This window comes from Saccostrea cucullata, unplaced genomic scaffold (assembly GCF_032062105.1).
Source record: "Saccostrea cucullata isolate Sc308-1 unplaced genomic scaffold, CSIRO_AGI_Scuc_v1 ctg1136, whole genome shotgun sequence".
NCBI lineage: Eukaryota > Metazoa > Mollusca > Bivalvia > Ostreida > Ostreidae > Saccostrea > Saccostrea cuccullata.
This window is the reverse complement of record NW_026918788.1, coordinates 74,867-92,027: the sequence shown is the minus strand read 5'-3', so window position 1 is coordinate 92,027 and position 17,161 is coordinate 74,867.

Sequence of the window (17,161 nt, the reverse complement as noted above, 5' to 3'; positions counted from 1 at the left end):
TCTCCTGTCATGATGGTCTGCTGTCATGGTGGTCTGCTGTCATGATGGTCTGCTGCAATGGTGGTCTGCTGTCATGATGGTCTGCTGTCTGGTGATCTGCTGTCATGGTGGTCTGCTGTCTGGTGGTCTGTCGGTTGGTCTGTCCACCAACAGTCTCTGTTCATTTTCTTCAAAGAGATTGCACATACTGAAATGAAATTTGGTATACAGATTTATCATAAGAATATTTAGTGACAGTTCTGTTTTGGATACGATAAGGCCATTTTAGACAGAGTTATGCCCCTTATACTTAGAAAAATTTGAAGTTTCCTTCATTTTCTTTGAGGAGGTTGCATAAACTTAGTTAAAATGAAATTTGGTATGCAGATTTATCATAAAAATACATGTATCTAGGTTACCTATCAAGCCATTTATGAAAGAGTCATGCCCATTAGATATTGAAAAAATCCAATTATTTGGGGGAAGGAGTATAACTGTATTACAAACATCTCTTATCATTTCCATTGAAAGTTCAAGTCACAAAGTTTATACCTTTGAAATAAGGAAGCTATAGTCTAACCCACTCAAAAGTTATGGCCAAGGTTACAGTTTTGTGGACAACAGACGAACGGACATGGCAAATCCTATTTACTCCAAATATCTTAGATTCATTGGGCATACAAATTCTTATTTAGGGAAGTGCATCTACCCCACAATAAACAGTTAAACTTTAATTTATTTACATTTACTAAAAACATACATCTTAATTTAATTTTAGAGACATTATGCATAGTGTTGTTTACGTCTAGTGTATGTTTCAGTACTGTGACAATAGTTGTTGTAGATAAGTTTTTAAAAAGTTAAATAAATTATATGGGGTACTGTCCAGACCCCTTCTTCAGTTATGTACGTGCCTTTTGACATACTTCTGTTTTCCTCTTATAAAAATGTTATTCCGTTTTAAAACTGGCAAAACATGAACTTTCGATCTGTAGACAACAAGACTATAAAACCTGCCTTCTTGAGCTACTTCAACTAATGTATTCTCTTAGGTACGTTTAGATGTTAAGATTTTTTTAAAACGTCACTTAACTTCAATAAAACTTAATTTTTAAGAATGTTTACACAGATCAGTAGAATAAAGACTCCCGCCTGCAAAGTCAATTATTTATCATCCCCGGGATTGTTTCAAAGTTTACTTTTAATTCTGAGAATAATATCAGGGATTTATTGGAAGTAAGTCTTCTTTAGGAGGGCTGAATTATAAGGCTTTTGTTATTAAATTCTATCGAAGGTTTTATGAAAAGTTATCAGCGGGGAAAATTATTTCATTTCAAAATATTCTGCCCCTGTGGGTCCCGACTCTTATCTTTAAAGAGAAAGTTTAAAAGGCCACATTGAACAGTATTGTCATCTTTTCGGGTGTTTTGTATGAGTTTTGTCAGAGATGATAATTATTTTTATCAACTAGTTTTGATAAATTACATATATAATGTGTCTGAAGATTCCATCAAACGATTGCTTTAATATAGCTTCATTTACACATGAAAGAAATTCTTCGTAATAGTAAGATCATATGAAGAGAAATCTTCGTCACGAAGAATGGGCGGAGCGAAGCGGAGCCCATTCTTCGTGACGAAGATTTCTCTTCATATGATCTTACTGACTTAGAACAGAACCTCAGCTAATCAAATGCATGGATTAGAAATAAACTCCTCCCACGGCTGTATCGTATATAAGGCTCAACTTGACCGCATGTTGTACATATCGAGCACACAATTAATATCGAACACACGCGGTTTCAGAATGGACTCCCAACGTATTCAGGTTAGCCACGGATTATATGAAATACATTGATTTACTGGGGAAATGGTATAGTGAAGATATTAAAGTTACTGAACTAATGAATTCATAGGCATCAGAAGCAAATTCAAAGGGGGGGGGGGGGCTAAACCACCAAAAAAATGTAAACAATAATTTTCAATGCCTATATTATGTATATATTTGCAAGAAAAGTGGGGGGCTAAACCCCTCTCTCCTACCCCGGTTCCGACGCCTATGAATAACCATGTAACAAGAATCGTATTATCTACATTTTGATGACAAGGCCCTAGTCAGCAGGAGTGGGTATGGCTGTCTAATATCAAATAAACATTTGATGAAAATTGTAATTAAATCTGTCTTCAAAGACAAGGTTCGTCTCTGATACACATGACGATGGTTGTATTTTATGTACCGAAATGTGAAAAAAACTAATATTAAAAAAGGCGACAAAAGATTACAGTGGGAAAAAAATGTAGCAAGGCCTAGAAAGTTTAAATATCATGATTATAAACAGCACGTGGGTTTTGAATAGTTTCTTTTTGAGTGCTGAACAAAGGCAAATGAAGACACACCCATTTAACTGTCAAGTGAACCAATCAGACATCGTTGTATTTTTCAGAAATAGAAGAATTCTTCACCATGAAGAATCAATTCTTCGAGAGAAATGGATACATTTGATTGGCTGAATAAGTAGGTTATGTTCTAGAGTGAGATTTACCAGTGATTTGTGGTCTTAAAGAGAAGCCTTGTTAAAGTCAGAAAAAAGGAAAATAAAAAGTACACGAACATTCACAAACAGGTTCACATCGAGTTGAAAAAACTTTTCAACCATATATATCCCCACCCCCACATTTTATATATCCCTCTAAAAAAATAAGAATAACAATGCCTACATCTGAAGATGATAGCATTTGAAAAGTGTCCTCTCTTTTTGCTTGTAACTGATCCCTGAATCTGACAACAAAAATGTTGATGTTGACAACCCCCCCCCCCTTAAAAAATATTGATGGTGGTTACGATGTCAGACATGTTTAAGCTATTTTTGGAAATATTTATACGGAGACCTCATACATATATGGACAGGTACATGCTGTAAATGCTGTAGTCTTTTCAATGAAAGATACGTGTAACATATGTCTCGTTGTATGTTCTAAATAAGAGGTGCGGCGGTAGGCTGCCACACTGTTAAAATAAAATTAACAGAAAACTCACTGACAAAATTCGTGATCTCGAATTCGAAAAGATTGAAAATATCTAAGGTTTCGAGACACTGTTGTTAAAATTGATAGAGAACGCACTTTCACTCCATTTCGACTTATCCAAGGTACATATATTCGAGATTTCGATTTTCGAAATATCGAAACACAGCAGTTTATCCATAGTATTCGAAATATCGATGTTCTAGATATCAAAGTTCGGCTGTATTTGTACTTGATTTGTTAGAGACACGGTCCATTATTGATCCCAATCAATATGAAAATAGTATTTATTTTTTTTAACTTTCAATCCTATTGATGATTATTTTTTATTCCTTCGAGACATCGATGGGAAAACTTTCTTTATTTAAGATTTTACACTTTAAGGAATTTTTTTTCCTTCGGCGCGCAACGGTTAACTTTTTGGATACAGTTCTCACACTTCAGACTCCTATTTTCCAATATCCCCCACAATCAAAATCCTTTAATAGGGAATAACCTATAAAGTCCTTTCACGCACAGATAACGCCCCCTGCAAGTTATAATGAAGCATTCTCTAGACGGACAAGCAAGGATACGAGTACTCGAATGAATAATTTAACGATAAGTTAAGATGTATGCTGCTTCAAGGACTATTTAAACGAGCTGAAATTTTCCTTTTTATACATTTTTAATCCATACATATTTAGGTAGATGTGGTATTTTAAGTAACCCATCAGGCTAAAACTGCTGTGGGTAACTAAGGGCGTTATTGGAAAATCAAGACACATTGTCAGAGTTAGGAAAGTGCTCTAAGTTCACCATACACCCCCCCCTCCATACTCACACACTCCCCTTCCCAACAACTCCCTCAGGGAAAGAAATAAAAAGAAAATCGGATTTTGATTTTTTAAATCTTTCTGATGTCAATTGCTTACAACTTAAAATTTCCCCTTTGCGTTGTATTTACTGTGAACTTTAAAAGAAAGCTATTGGTGCGAAATCTAAGATATGATACAGAAGTCGTATTAAATCGCAATCTTATTCCCTTCTACACCTTGTTTGTGGTTATTGTAAACAAACAGTTTGGGCCTTAGCAGTCGTTAAGATATCATCGGAAAGGGGAAAAAATAAAAAAAATGGTAAGTGGATTTTAAATCTTTTTACTTGTTTTCCATAGCAACGACATTGTTGTATTAAACCGTGCTTGTTCATTTGTTGAATTTTGAAGCCAATTTTATTTAACCGGCGACATCTCGATCTTAGATACGAGTTAGTGATGGTTATTTAGTAGAAATTTAAATAGACGATTGTTGTTTGTGCATGTTGATCTACATCTTTAGATCGAATTCGTAAATCAAATTATTTTGTTTTTAAGGTGTATCATCCCTCTGATAAGAGAGATAACTGTTCTTATAAGAAAGATAAATTCCTTAGACATTTTGTCATGAAAATCAGTGAATTGTCATGTCAGAGATTACAAGTTTCATTCATGCCAACAATTTCATAGTCAACTCTATCAACCTTAATCTTAGGTACAAATGTTGATTTATAGTTGCTATTGCTTGTATGTAAATTAATGATTTATAATGATTTACTTAAAACATTTATACTCAGTTCCTTAAAACAGTGTAAATTGAGAAATCTCTACCTCTTAAAGAATAATTCTTTTAATTGTAAAGAAATTTCAGATGCAGTTTTGTTTATAAACACTTAATTAATATTTTGTTTCATTAAAAAATATTTTCAAGGGCAATAATAGAAAGATAACTCTTGTTTATGGATGCGTATTATTTTAAATGCACAGAAAACAATTTGTAATTGTTGTTTAAAAAGCAGCGCTTCAGTATGTTTTCTAATGGGAATTAGATAGGTATGAAAGTAAAAATTATTTTTATATATACCTCATATTTCTAATTTAATTGTAAGATTAAAAAAAATTATCTTTCTATTTACCATATCAAATTTTCTTCACATCATAATTTGACATATTATTCATTTCTGAAAAAGTAAGCAACGCTTCATACTTCAAACTATTTTCCATTTGAATTTAATGCTATAGTTGTTGCTGAAAATCAATGTCTGGATTAAAAAAAAGTCGCGAAATTTGGAGCAGAGGGATATTGCCCCTTAAGAATTTAGTTTATTTCTCAACATTAAAGATTATGTTCTTTTAGTTTTTGACAAATTTAAAAAAAAATAATTTTTAAAGTGCCAAGATGCTTAAAAACATGTTGTTTATTAAATGAAAATAATTAAATAAAAAATAACATAAACATATTATTAAAAGAAATTTTATTTTCTGGTCATGTAAATTTTCTTTTCAATAATGAAAAAAAAAATAAAAATTAATTGTACCTACCTATGGAATTACATATTAAGTTTAAATCTAGTCTAAGCTTCTTCATTATAATTATTTTCCTCATAAATTGGTTTAAAAAGGAGGAAATGTTGAATGATAAATAATAAGATTGATATTTTAAAAAATTCACTCAATGACTAATTAAAATTATGTTGTTTCTTTATTCTATTTCTGTTGAATATTATTACCTTGTATTCATTCATAAAATTAAAGGCAAACATAAAGAAAAGAGTTATAAAAATCAAAATGAATTGTTGGTGAACAATGAAGAGAAAGATATTAGAATTTTATCTATATTTTCAGAATAAATACCATATTTCATTTTATTGAAAGCTTTGATTTGTGTCTGCTTCTCTTTTGTAAGTAAAAGTGGATCAAACTCGAAGGTGAAGATCAAAAGCTCAAATACTGTATGTGTACTTAAAAAAAGCGGGCTTCATATTTTAGCGGTTTTGGCGCAGACGAGGATGCGCAAATTCATGAATACCACCAAGAATTCATCAATAAATAGAGTATACAGTACAAACGTGTATTTCTAATTCATGATTACACCAACAACTCCATACCCATTGCTCGTGATAAATTTTGAATGCGCCAAATTATGGATATGTTCAGTATTGATGCCCCTTCGAAGAAGAGAGGGCATGTTGCTTTGCTGATGTCTGATGGTCTGTCTGTGTCTGACGGTCCACCAACAGTTTCTGTTCATTTTCTTTCAAGAGATTGCACATACTGAAATGAAATTTGGTATACAGATTTATCATTAGAATATCTAGTTGAAGTTCTGTTTTGGGTACGATTAGGCCATTTTAGACAGAGTTATGCCCCTTATACTTGGAAAAATTTGAAGTTTCCTTCATTTTTTTAAGGAGATTGCATATACTTAGTTAAAATGAAATTTGGTATGCAGATTTATCATAAGAATACATGTATCTAGGTTACCTATCAAGCCATTTACGAAAGAGTCATGCCCATTAAATATGGAAAAAATCCAATTATTTGGGGGAGGGAGCATAACTGTATTACAAATATCTCTTGTTCATTTCCATTGAAAGTTAAAGTCACAAAGTTTATACCTTTGAAATAAGAAAGCTATAGTCTAACCCACTCAAAAGTTATGGCCAGGGCAAATCCTATATACTCCAAATCTTATATTCATTGGGCATACAAATTCTTATTTAGGGAAATGTATCTACACCACAATAAATAGTTAATCTTTGTTTCATTTACATTTACTAAAACCATACATCTTAATTGTTTAAAAAAAAGTCGCGAAATTTGGAGCAGAGGGATATTGCCCCTTAAGAATTTAGTTTATTTCTCAACGTTAAAGATTATGTTCTTTTAGTTTTTGTTTTTGACAAATTAAAAAAAAATAATTTTTAAAGTGCCAAGATGCTTAAAAACATGTTATTTATTAAATGAAAATTATTAAATAAAAAATAACATAAACATATTATTAAAAGAAATTTTTCCTGTAGAAAATAGCGCCTTGCTGTTTTTGTTTAGATATTATTTTGAATGGGGAGGGGGGGGGATAGGTTGATAAAAATGAAAACTAATTTTTTACGGACATTTTGTGACAAGCTAGTAAAAAAGAAATACTTTAAAAATCTAAAGTTCAGAACTTTTTTCTGGCTTGCATGTGTGTGTTATATGGGATATGACAAGCTTAGGTCAATTTTCTTAAGATGCACAGCGAAAGAGGGGGAGGGGGTCCAAGTTAATTTTTTTTAGTAACTTTACATACAAATTTAGTTTTCTGAAAGAAAATTGATGAGGTACAACAATTCTCTGCAATGTAAATTCATTGTTAAATATAAATAACTATTGTAGAATTTAGTACCTGTTTCTACTCTGATGACGAACAAATTGAGGATGCCAACCAGGAAGTAGAAGAAACAAATGAAAAGGATGGAAACCAGGAAACAGCAGAAGAGGAAACACAGGAAGTGACAGAGGAAAATCAAGAGGTGGAAGAAGAGAGACAAGAGGAAAAAGAGGAAGTGACAGAGGAAACGCAGAAAGTGATAGAGGAAACTCAGGAGGTGACAGAGGAGGTCCAGGAGGTGAAAGAAGAACCTGAAGAAAAAGCAGAAGAAAACCAGGAAGTTGTGGAAGAAAAGCAGGAGGAAACAGGAAAAGCAGGAGATGACAGAGGAAAGTCAGGAAGTGGCATAGGAAAGTCAGGAAGTGACAGATGAAAGTCATGAGGTTACAGAAGAAACTCAAGAAACAAAAGAGGAAACTGAGGAAAAAGCAGCAAAAAATGAGGAAGTGAAAGAGGAAACAACGGAAGAAGGAAAGGGAAGTACAGAGGTAACAGAAGGAAATCAGACTGCAGTAGAAGAAAATCAGCAGGAATCTCAAGGAAACCAGGTAACCACATACGATAGACAGGAAACAAAAGAGGTATCTGGGAATCAGGAAGGGGGTAAATAAAAGGTCATCTTACTGTACAACTCTTTTTTTAATGACTGAAAAGTGTGAAATATGATAACCACTCCTACCCCATGTCTTTGAAATATATCAAAATGTGTCATAGGAAAAGTATTTCTCCAAATAATCTGCTGAACTCAAGATGTGTAATATCATGATTTTTGTATGTTTCTCTTTTGACAGATGTGTCTGCGATGGAGAAGATAGGTGCTGTGTATTTTTTGTGTATCTTCTGATGTACTCAGGACTCGAGTTCACATTCGCTTTCCTTACTCACAACAGGCTCAACTACGACAGGTATCTTATCAAAAAGTCTTCATCAGATTTTCATCTCCTCCTCACTGCATCATCATCATCATCATAGACTCTTTCTTTTATGTTTGTTTCTTATTGATCATCTTCTTTCTTTCATCATAAATTCAGCTAGAATTTAAAAAATGGATTTTCTGTATTTTTTGTTACCAGGACAATGTTTTAAATCAGTTGTTCTAATATACTGAAGGGAAAAAGAAACGCAGGGTAAACTTTTGAGGTGAATTAAATTTGTTTTTCTTAGAATACTTTTTAGTTTTCCTATCTAACTTTTAAAATCATCTTTCAAAAAGATATAACCAAATTCTCGTATAATTTTGTGTAATTATTCATGAGTTATTGAAGCTCAAATAACGATACCCCCCAAAAGGGAAAATTGAAAACTCTTATTATCTTCAATGTTCCATCTCGTGCATCTGTCAAGAGTCTTATTTCTTCTTTGCATGGAATTTCATCAGAGTGTTTATCTTTTAAACTTTGGCTATATTTAGCATGGGTAACCACACAAAAAAATAAGTCAAACGTCGCGCGCATGCGCCAGTGAGAGGAATACAACAGTAAGTTGACTGGCTCAAAAAACCAAATTGCGGAATTGTTTTCTTTCAAATTTCTTATGAATGTAATGATTATAATCGTGTGCACTATAAATGGCTATTTTTGTGTAGAAATGTAGCGATTTAAGAGATGGCAGGATGAATAACCCGCTCGTAACATGGTTCTGATTTGCGTTAACGTCATCGTCACGGTTGATTGAAATCAACTCCAGACCATCTCTGACAACGGCTAAAAAGTTTTATGGGGGGAAATTTACAAGAGACTGCCTAGTAAACCGTTGTTGCCTTTTTCATTAATTCGGCAATTCGAAAACAAGACACCATTGAACTTCCGTAAACTGTGCCAAGATTGCAATAAATTCATAATGTCTCTTAATATTGAAAAACAATGTACATGCCTCATCTGCATCAAATAATGCAACAAGATTTGTGAACAAACACGTCGTTATCAAATTGCACGTGTTTTGGGCATTTTAGCGTTTTCACTACGTGACGTCATAAATTTTACGGTTGAGTAATTCTGAGTACTGATTTTGATGCATAGTAACTAAACTTCTCATCTGACCAATTTTCGTAATTTTCGGTCATGTGGTCAAATTTTTATCGACAATTATGCTATCCTGCGTTTCTTTTTCCTTTCAGTATATTAAGCTTTCTTTTTTTTCATTAGTATGCAACAAGGGAAGATGTTTTTCTTTTTGGGGACCATCATGGCTTTAGTGCAGGGTAAGTCATTTGGATGTACAAATTTTTTGAAGAGTTTCTGCTGTGTTAATTGTTTTTATGTTCCTCACAAACCTTGAAGCAAGTAGTAAAATAAAATCATGGAATCGTCAGAATTTATTGAAAGCAATTAGTTGATACGTTTTTTGCATAAAATACAGGTGGTTATGTTAGAAAGATACCTGCAGGGAAAGAAGTGAAGATAGCAACTCTGGTAAGAATTTAGGCCCGATTTATAAATTTTATCCATCCATATTTTAAAAGCAGCTTTTTTATCTTCGAAAATAAGCAATTTTATATAATTTAATTTTGGGGAGAAAATACTGAGTACATGTACTACATTTCCAAGGGGAAACTGCCTCTATTTCTGCAGTAATTTTGGGTCAAGACTGCACTGGTTGCATATTCTAGCCAGATATAATGCTAAAAATATACATGTATTTTAAATTTGAAGCATTTCTTAATTTTACTATGCAATTAAGACTTATATTTGCAATTTCAGGGAATGACGATGCTTATCCCAAACTTTGTGTGTATGGCCTTTGCCTACAGTGCTAGCCTGATGTACATAGGACTGACATTTTTTGCCTTTGGTGCGTAACTTCTAAATTTTCAATTTTTTCTGCTTTATATTCATTGAATATATCAGAAAATCCTGTACAAACAGGTATATACTTGCTCACACAAATGAAAGCGACATACTGGCTTTATAATACATGATGTATTAGGAGCTATGTAGAAAATTCTTCCCAACTATATCAAATATTGCTAAATTTGGACTAAGAAATTGAGACATTATTTGAAATTATGGCATTTTTATATAGCTTCAGCCACAGTTGTTCCTTGTCTGACAACACTGATCTCAGGATTTGGAGGCACGGATCAGAAGGGGGTGGTGATGGGAGTGTTCAGATCTCTAGGGGCTCTAGCCAGAGCTATCGGTCCTGTCTTATCCAGTATAGGTATGGTCATATGATCACAATATTGGTTAAGCGTAAGTTAATTGTTTTTCATCTAATTAAAGTCTTTGCTATTAATCTCGCTGCATTTCATTTCTGGAAATATGCATAGCATTTCTGACATTTTTTTTATCATTTCCGACATTTTTTTTTCATTAAATTTCCGACATAATTTTTTTTTCATTTCCAGAATTTACCTGTGCAGCAATTCAAAATTTTTTTAAGTAAAAGAAAAAATGAATTTTTAAAAGTATTTATACCAAAATATGAAAAAAATTTGAATAAAAACAAAAACTACTATACATATATGCATACATGTAGCACTAAGTATAGGTAATGCATAAAACTTTTCCCACGCAGGGGGGATAAGGAAGCATACAAAATATTCTACCTTGACTAAATCAGTCGTACATTATGACTTCATAGTAGGCGAGATGACGTCAATTTTAGAACACGTGTCATAATATTGGTATTTAGAGATGTAATTTAACTCTAGAAAATGAATAGAAACATCTACACATTAACAAAAATAAAATACCTTTATTTTGTACTGCTTTCATTTGGATTAAAATCTACCACCGATGACGTAATATGCGTACATCAAGTAACTTGGGAATTGATCATGCCGTGTAAAGAGAATTTGGCTATTACGGCATGTACAAAGATACGAAAAATGGAGTTTAACAGCAAATTGTTAATAATTTGTGATATTCATATGGAGTTCAGTTAATAAAACAGGTATGCTAAGTTATTTTCATTTATTTTATTCTCTTTCAGAGACAGCCAGCTATATTCGTATCCCGGTCGACCTTTCCTCTGTAATTTGAGACAAAAAATTGCAACAGAACAACAATAAGCTGTATATTTCAAAACTTAAGATTTGTACATATGGAAAGTTTGCCTCCTAAAATAGTTGGAAAGAGCTGCTAGAATCCCGAGTTAAGCATAGTTTTATGAAAAATCAGGGTTCATATGTAAAAAATTCAAAACACCGGGTAAGGTTTCGTACGAATGTGTGAAATAATAATTTTACTAACGGGACAGTTGGATTCTAGCAGCACTTTTGATACAAAATAGATGTTTTTCAACAACATTATTTACTCAAAGAAAATATCAAACTCCGGGGTATTGTTGTTCTGTTAGGTTTTTTATTAAGGAAAATTTCGCTATTAATAGAAGTCACGTGATGCCGTGGTGGGGGTGCACGTCATTGCTGTAAACATTCTTTTATCTTTATGCATTAGATAATAATAGTTTACGTTAATCAGAGGTTTTGTTAAATTATAAGACTTAGTTTTCTTTAAAAAGTCTAAATTTCCCGAAAAATGACTTATATGCTTCCTTAACATACCCGCGCACACATTTGATGTGCACTTCATTAAATGTTAGTGACAGCACCATTCTTGTGTCCAAGTCAATGATTTTTACAAGTCATTGAGATTTTACAAAGTTGAATTTCAATTATTCTTTAATCTTTCAAATTTTTCATAAGTAAAGTTATCAAATCTGCTACTATAGGTACTAAATATGTATTTAAAAAATGTCGGAAATGAAAACTAAAAAATATTTAAAATGAAAAGTAAAAAAACCCGCAAATGAAAAGTGGATAATTACCAAAAATTAATGAAATGAAATGCAGCCGTTAATCTTATGCTTCATCTAAAATTAAATTATTGAGGACATTAAAGGTGAAATGCAACGCCAACTTTTTAGGTCACCTGAGTAACTCAGGTGTTCTTTGAAAATCTTCTTCTCTGCTCCTAGGTATTAGATGAACTAAGTGCATAGTTATGATGACCAAGAGTGCCTCTACCAAAATTGTGAACTTTATGGCCCAAGGGTCAGGGGTTCTGGTGTTAATGTGGGGCTCTATCTGATCATATAGTGAAAATACATGAATTCTTTGAAAATCTTCTTCTCTGCTCCTTGGTATTAAATAATCTAACTAAGAACATAGTTATGATGAGCAAGTGCCTCTATCAAAGTTGTGAATTTTAGGGCCCCAGGGTCAGATGTTCTGGTGTAAGGGTGGGGCTCAATTGATTGTATAGTGAAAATACATGAATTCTTTGAAAATCTTCTTCTCTGCTCCTAGGTATTAAATAAACTAAGTGCATCAATATGATGATCAAGAGTGCCTGCATGTACAAAAATTGTGAATTTTATGGCCCCAGGGTCAGGGATTCTGGTGTTAGGGTGAGCCTATATTGATTATTTAGTGAAAATACATGAATTCTTTAAAAATCTTCTCTGCTCCTAGGTATTAATGCCCTGTGTTCACACGGAGAGTTTAATTCATAGTAAATTAATGCAAAGTTAACTAATGCGAATCAAACTCATATGAATTAAATTGCGTCAACAGGACAGCTAATGCAAAATAAAGTAATGGGAATTAAAATTTTACGTCTGCTGCCCGGCATCAGCACAGCAATTATGCAAAACATATCACCTTCTGCAGAAGCATATCCATTTGACATAATGGCAAAGTGTCTCTATATACATTTTCATGATTAACAAAATTTTCTTAAGTTTTTCACTCAAAAATACAAGTACCTATAGCTGACCATTGACAATTGGTATTTAACTAATTTTTACCATTACACATGCTTTAGAATTCAATCCGAATTACTGTAGAAGTACTTTTTTCCGCGTGGTATTAATTTACGCTATGTACGCGGTCACAAATTTTCCGGGGAAATTTGTCCAAGCGTACTTAAAATAAATGTAAAGCATATATAGCGAGAATCTAGAAAATCCGCGATATTTTCTACCCGCGGATTAAACAGAAATTGAGATTCCACGGAATTATGACCCCGTGGAAAAAAGTACGTCTACAGTAGCTTCGCTTAGCATTCACACGGAGAAAATGCGAAGTAATTTAATGAACAGTTAACTAATTCAAATTAAATTGATTTGCATTTAATTCTCCATGTGAACACTTAACGAAGCTAATTTGCAGTAACTTTATGTTTACCTGGTAATTCGAATTAAACTCTCAGTGTGAACAGGGCATAAATAAACTATCTTAGTGCATAGTTATAATGATGAAGAGTGCCTCTACCAAAATTGTGGATTTTATGACCCAAGGGTCAGGGGTTCTGGTGTTATGGCGGGGCTCTATTGATTGTATAGTGAAAATACATGAATTCTTTGAAATTTTTCTTCTGGTGTTATGGCGGGGCTCTATTGATTGTATAGTGAAAATACATGAATTCTTTGAAATTTTCTTCTCTGCTCCTGGGTATTAAGCAGATACCTACAATGCTAACAAAATATATCACTATCTATATCATATGATGAGCAAGGGCTCTAATCTTCCAGAATTATGAATTTGAAGGCCAGAGGGTCAGGGGTACCATAAAGGGGGCTGTACTTGTATACTGATTGATTGATTGTATTTTGTTTAACGTCTCTCTTGAGAATATTTTACTCTTATGGATACGTCACCATATGCTGGTGAAGGGCTTCAAATTTTGACCTATACTCGGCACTCAGGGCCATTGAGCAGTGAGGGTTTTTTATTGTGCCAGCGCCTACCATGACACGGGACCTACTGAAAATGAATGATTTGTTTGAAATCTGCTCCTTGGTATTAATCTTATATTCTTGAAAAGCAATGATGCCTTTTCAAAAATTGTACAATGGCTGGATCTATAGGCCTAAGGGTCAAGGGTTCATGTGTGGTAAGGGCACTACTGATTATTGCTGAATTACTGATTAGTTGAAATTGCATTTTTCCCCTACCCAACCTATGGGTATTAAGTAACCAAACTAAGCAACTGCTAGGTGTATAGTTATGATGATCAATGGTGCCTCTTTCAAAATTGTAAATGCCATACCATCTGGCTTATAACATGAATCAAATTGTATTCACTGGAAAGTTGTTGCATAATGCTCAGATGACCAATAAGGCCCATGGGCCTCTTGTTAAATTAATTAATTTAATTAAATAAATTGATCCTAAATTATTAATAAATCACTAATTAAACAAACTTACTTTGACTTTCTGTGATGCCTTGGATTCAAGTAATATTTTCTTCAGTTAAAGTTCATACGAAACAGTTCATAACACTAGGATTTTACTTTTTAAACATAAAGATTGGTATGAAAGAATGTTAAATTACGTTTGGTAAAAAAAATTGCTTTTGCTTAACAGAAAAAGGCCTAAACTTGTCCGCTCGATAAATTTGTTACCCGCTTATCGTTCTTGATTTTGTGTTTGCATGACGTCACAACGACCCATTGATGTAAACAACACGTTAGATTTTACTGTATTTTATTGAGTTAATTTTAGTCATCTTTGTGGATATAAATGTGATCATGTTTTTAAATGCGCTATATGATTTTAAAGAAAATTTTACTCTATTGAAACTTATCGTTAATTAGGCACAGCAACTGAAAACGAGAGCTATATTCATAGTAAGATGATCCTGATGAAACCAAGATTTTTCACTCCAACCAAGATTAATTATTTTAATTAAAACCTTAGAAACAACAATCTCCTTGTTTTATTTATACGTATATGATACATTATGTACCCCCCTTTCCCTAAATAAACACGGGGATATTGAAGTTTATCATAAACATTGATCTATAAAAAGTCGGCGTATTTGAATGCATACTTCTGAAATCTGAAACACAAGAGCTCATGAAAATAATTATATAGGAGGTTTATGACGCCATCATCGTAATTGTGCTGTCACAAGAAACGTGATTTTTAAAAACTTACCAGCATTACAACTATGCACGTGAATATACATGTACTGAAATGTTACTGTACTGATACTTCTATAACAGTTTGATTGAGTATCTGCAGTTTGAAAATGCTCATACATACTGAGAGCGTTGATGATAAGATGATGAGTTAAAAAGAAACCCATGCCCCCAATGCCCATTGTTTGCGAGACTGAACCTAAACAATTTTAAAAATCAAATATTTTTACAGTTAAATTTTTTTTTTAAAAGCAGAATTCAATCTTTGTTGAAATAAACTGATACAAATTTAGAAAATTTGATTTGTACATACACACAGAAACGTAGGATTACATAGATAGAATTGCGTTTTAAGTCCGAGGCTGACTTTTTAAAATTATTATGATTCTTTAATAAGCGCATAGTACAATGTTATGTGTAAATGTACCAACTTTGGTAAAAAAAAATACGGAACGAGAAAGAGCGAATGAGAAAGGGAAAGCCCAAGAAAGAGTAAGGAATAACTGAGAGAGGAGAAGGCGAAGAAGCGATATCATATAATCATTCCATTTGCGTAAATAAAATTAATGAAATGATTTATCCTTAGGTTAAGTTTCACTTTCACACACCGCTGTCAATCGAATCTAGCTTTACTTATATGCGCGTGCTACTGATCGAGTACATATATACCCCCCCCCCCCCGGTACATGTAATCGATAGAGTTCATGTTCTGATCGTTCTTTTAAAAAAATTATTTGAAAATTAACAAATTAATTTTTGTGCTAAAACTTTATTCAACTGTAATGCTATTTGACAGCCTTTTTATTTATATATAACTCGAGCACAGAACTTTGAACATCGTTTTTTTTCTCCCTCTCTCTCATTATATTAGAATGTAGAAGAATGACAATATACTACACGAGTAAAAAAAAAACGTGCTAAAATCTTGCAAACATGCAACAGGATGTTAAAAGACATTGTCAAACACTATCTAGTTTGAAAATCATATATTCAAGCGAAGTTTTAGTCAGGACAATGTTATTTTTTAAAAATTACGCTGCATAAGACATGATCGGCTATACAAATATTAGTAATGAATGTAGCGACTGGGTTTTATTGACGTCATAAGCAAAGGGAGATAAGCCGCGCTAGTTGAAGTTCATCTTCACAATCAAGTATCTTTGATCAACTCTGCTACCTCCAACTTATGTTAAAAATCCAAAATAATATCTCAAGCTGATAAATGTTGCTCAAATGAACTCTTTTCCGTACACAACCTAAAATGTTTAGGACATTGTTTTGTATGACCTTTAAAAAGTATTCCAATTAAGTATAGTACATTGTTCCCTTATTAGAGTCCCCTTATTTAACACAATATACATGAGGATATGGTATTAATTTTATTTTCATGGTGTATAATATAGTATTTCTTATTAAAATTTTGTACAATCATTATTAACGACTTTGAGTATCAAGAAACACAAGCAAATTTTCAACACCTACCGCAAAAACAAATTCTGTAACATTTTCTTTCGAACAGAGTGCGGTTTCTCTATTACAGACAAATATAAGACGAGACATTTAAATTAGGTACTACATTGTATATTAAGGAAGACATGGTGAGCTGTAGCTCTTTTCCATTACTCCTTCGAAAATCTTTTCCATTGCTCCTGGGTAATATGCCAATGATCTTAGTATATATATTTATAATGAAGAATTTATGATGAAGAAAGGTGCATCAAGCAAAATGGTTAATTTCATGCCACTTGGGTCAGGGGTATACAATGGACCTTCAGATATCCGGACGCCAGATATCTGGATGCTTCAGTATCTGGACGACTTTTCATCGGAAAAGATTTTTTTAACATTATTTTGTCTTGTTTAACTGGTAAATCAGATATCCATGAAAATCAGTGAATTGTCATGTCAGAGATTACAAGTTTCATTCATGCCAACAATTTCATAGTCAACTCTATCAACCTTAATCTTAGGTACAAATGTTGATTTATAGTTGCTATTGCTTGTATGTAAATTAATGATTTATAATGATTTACTTAAAACATTTATACTCAGTTCCTTAAAACAGTGTAAATTGAGAAATCTCTACCTCTTAAAGAATAATTCTTTTAATTGTAAAGAAAT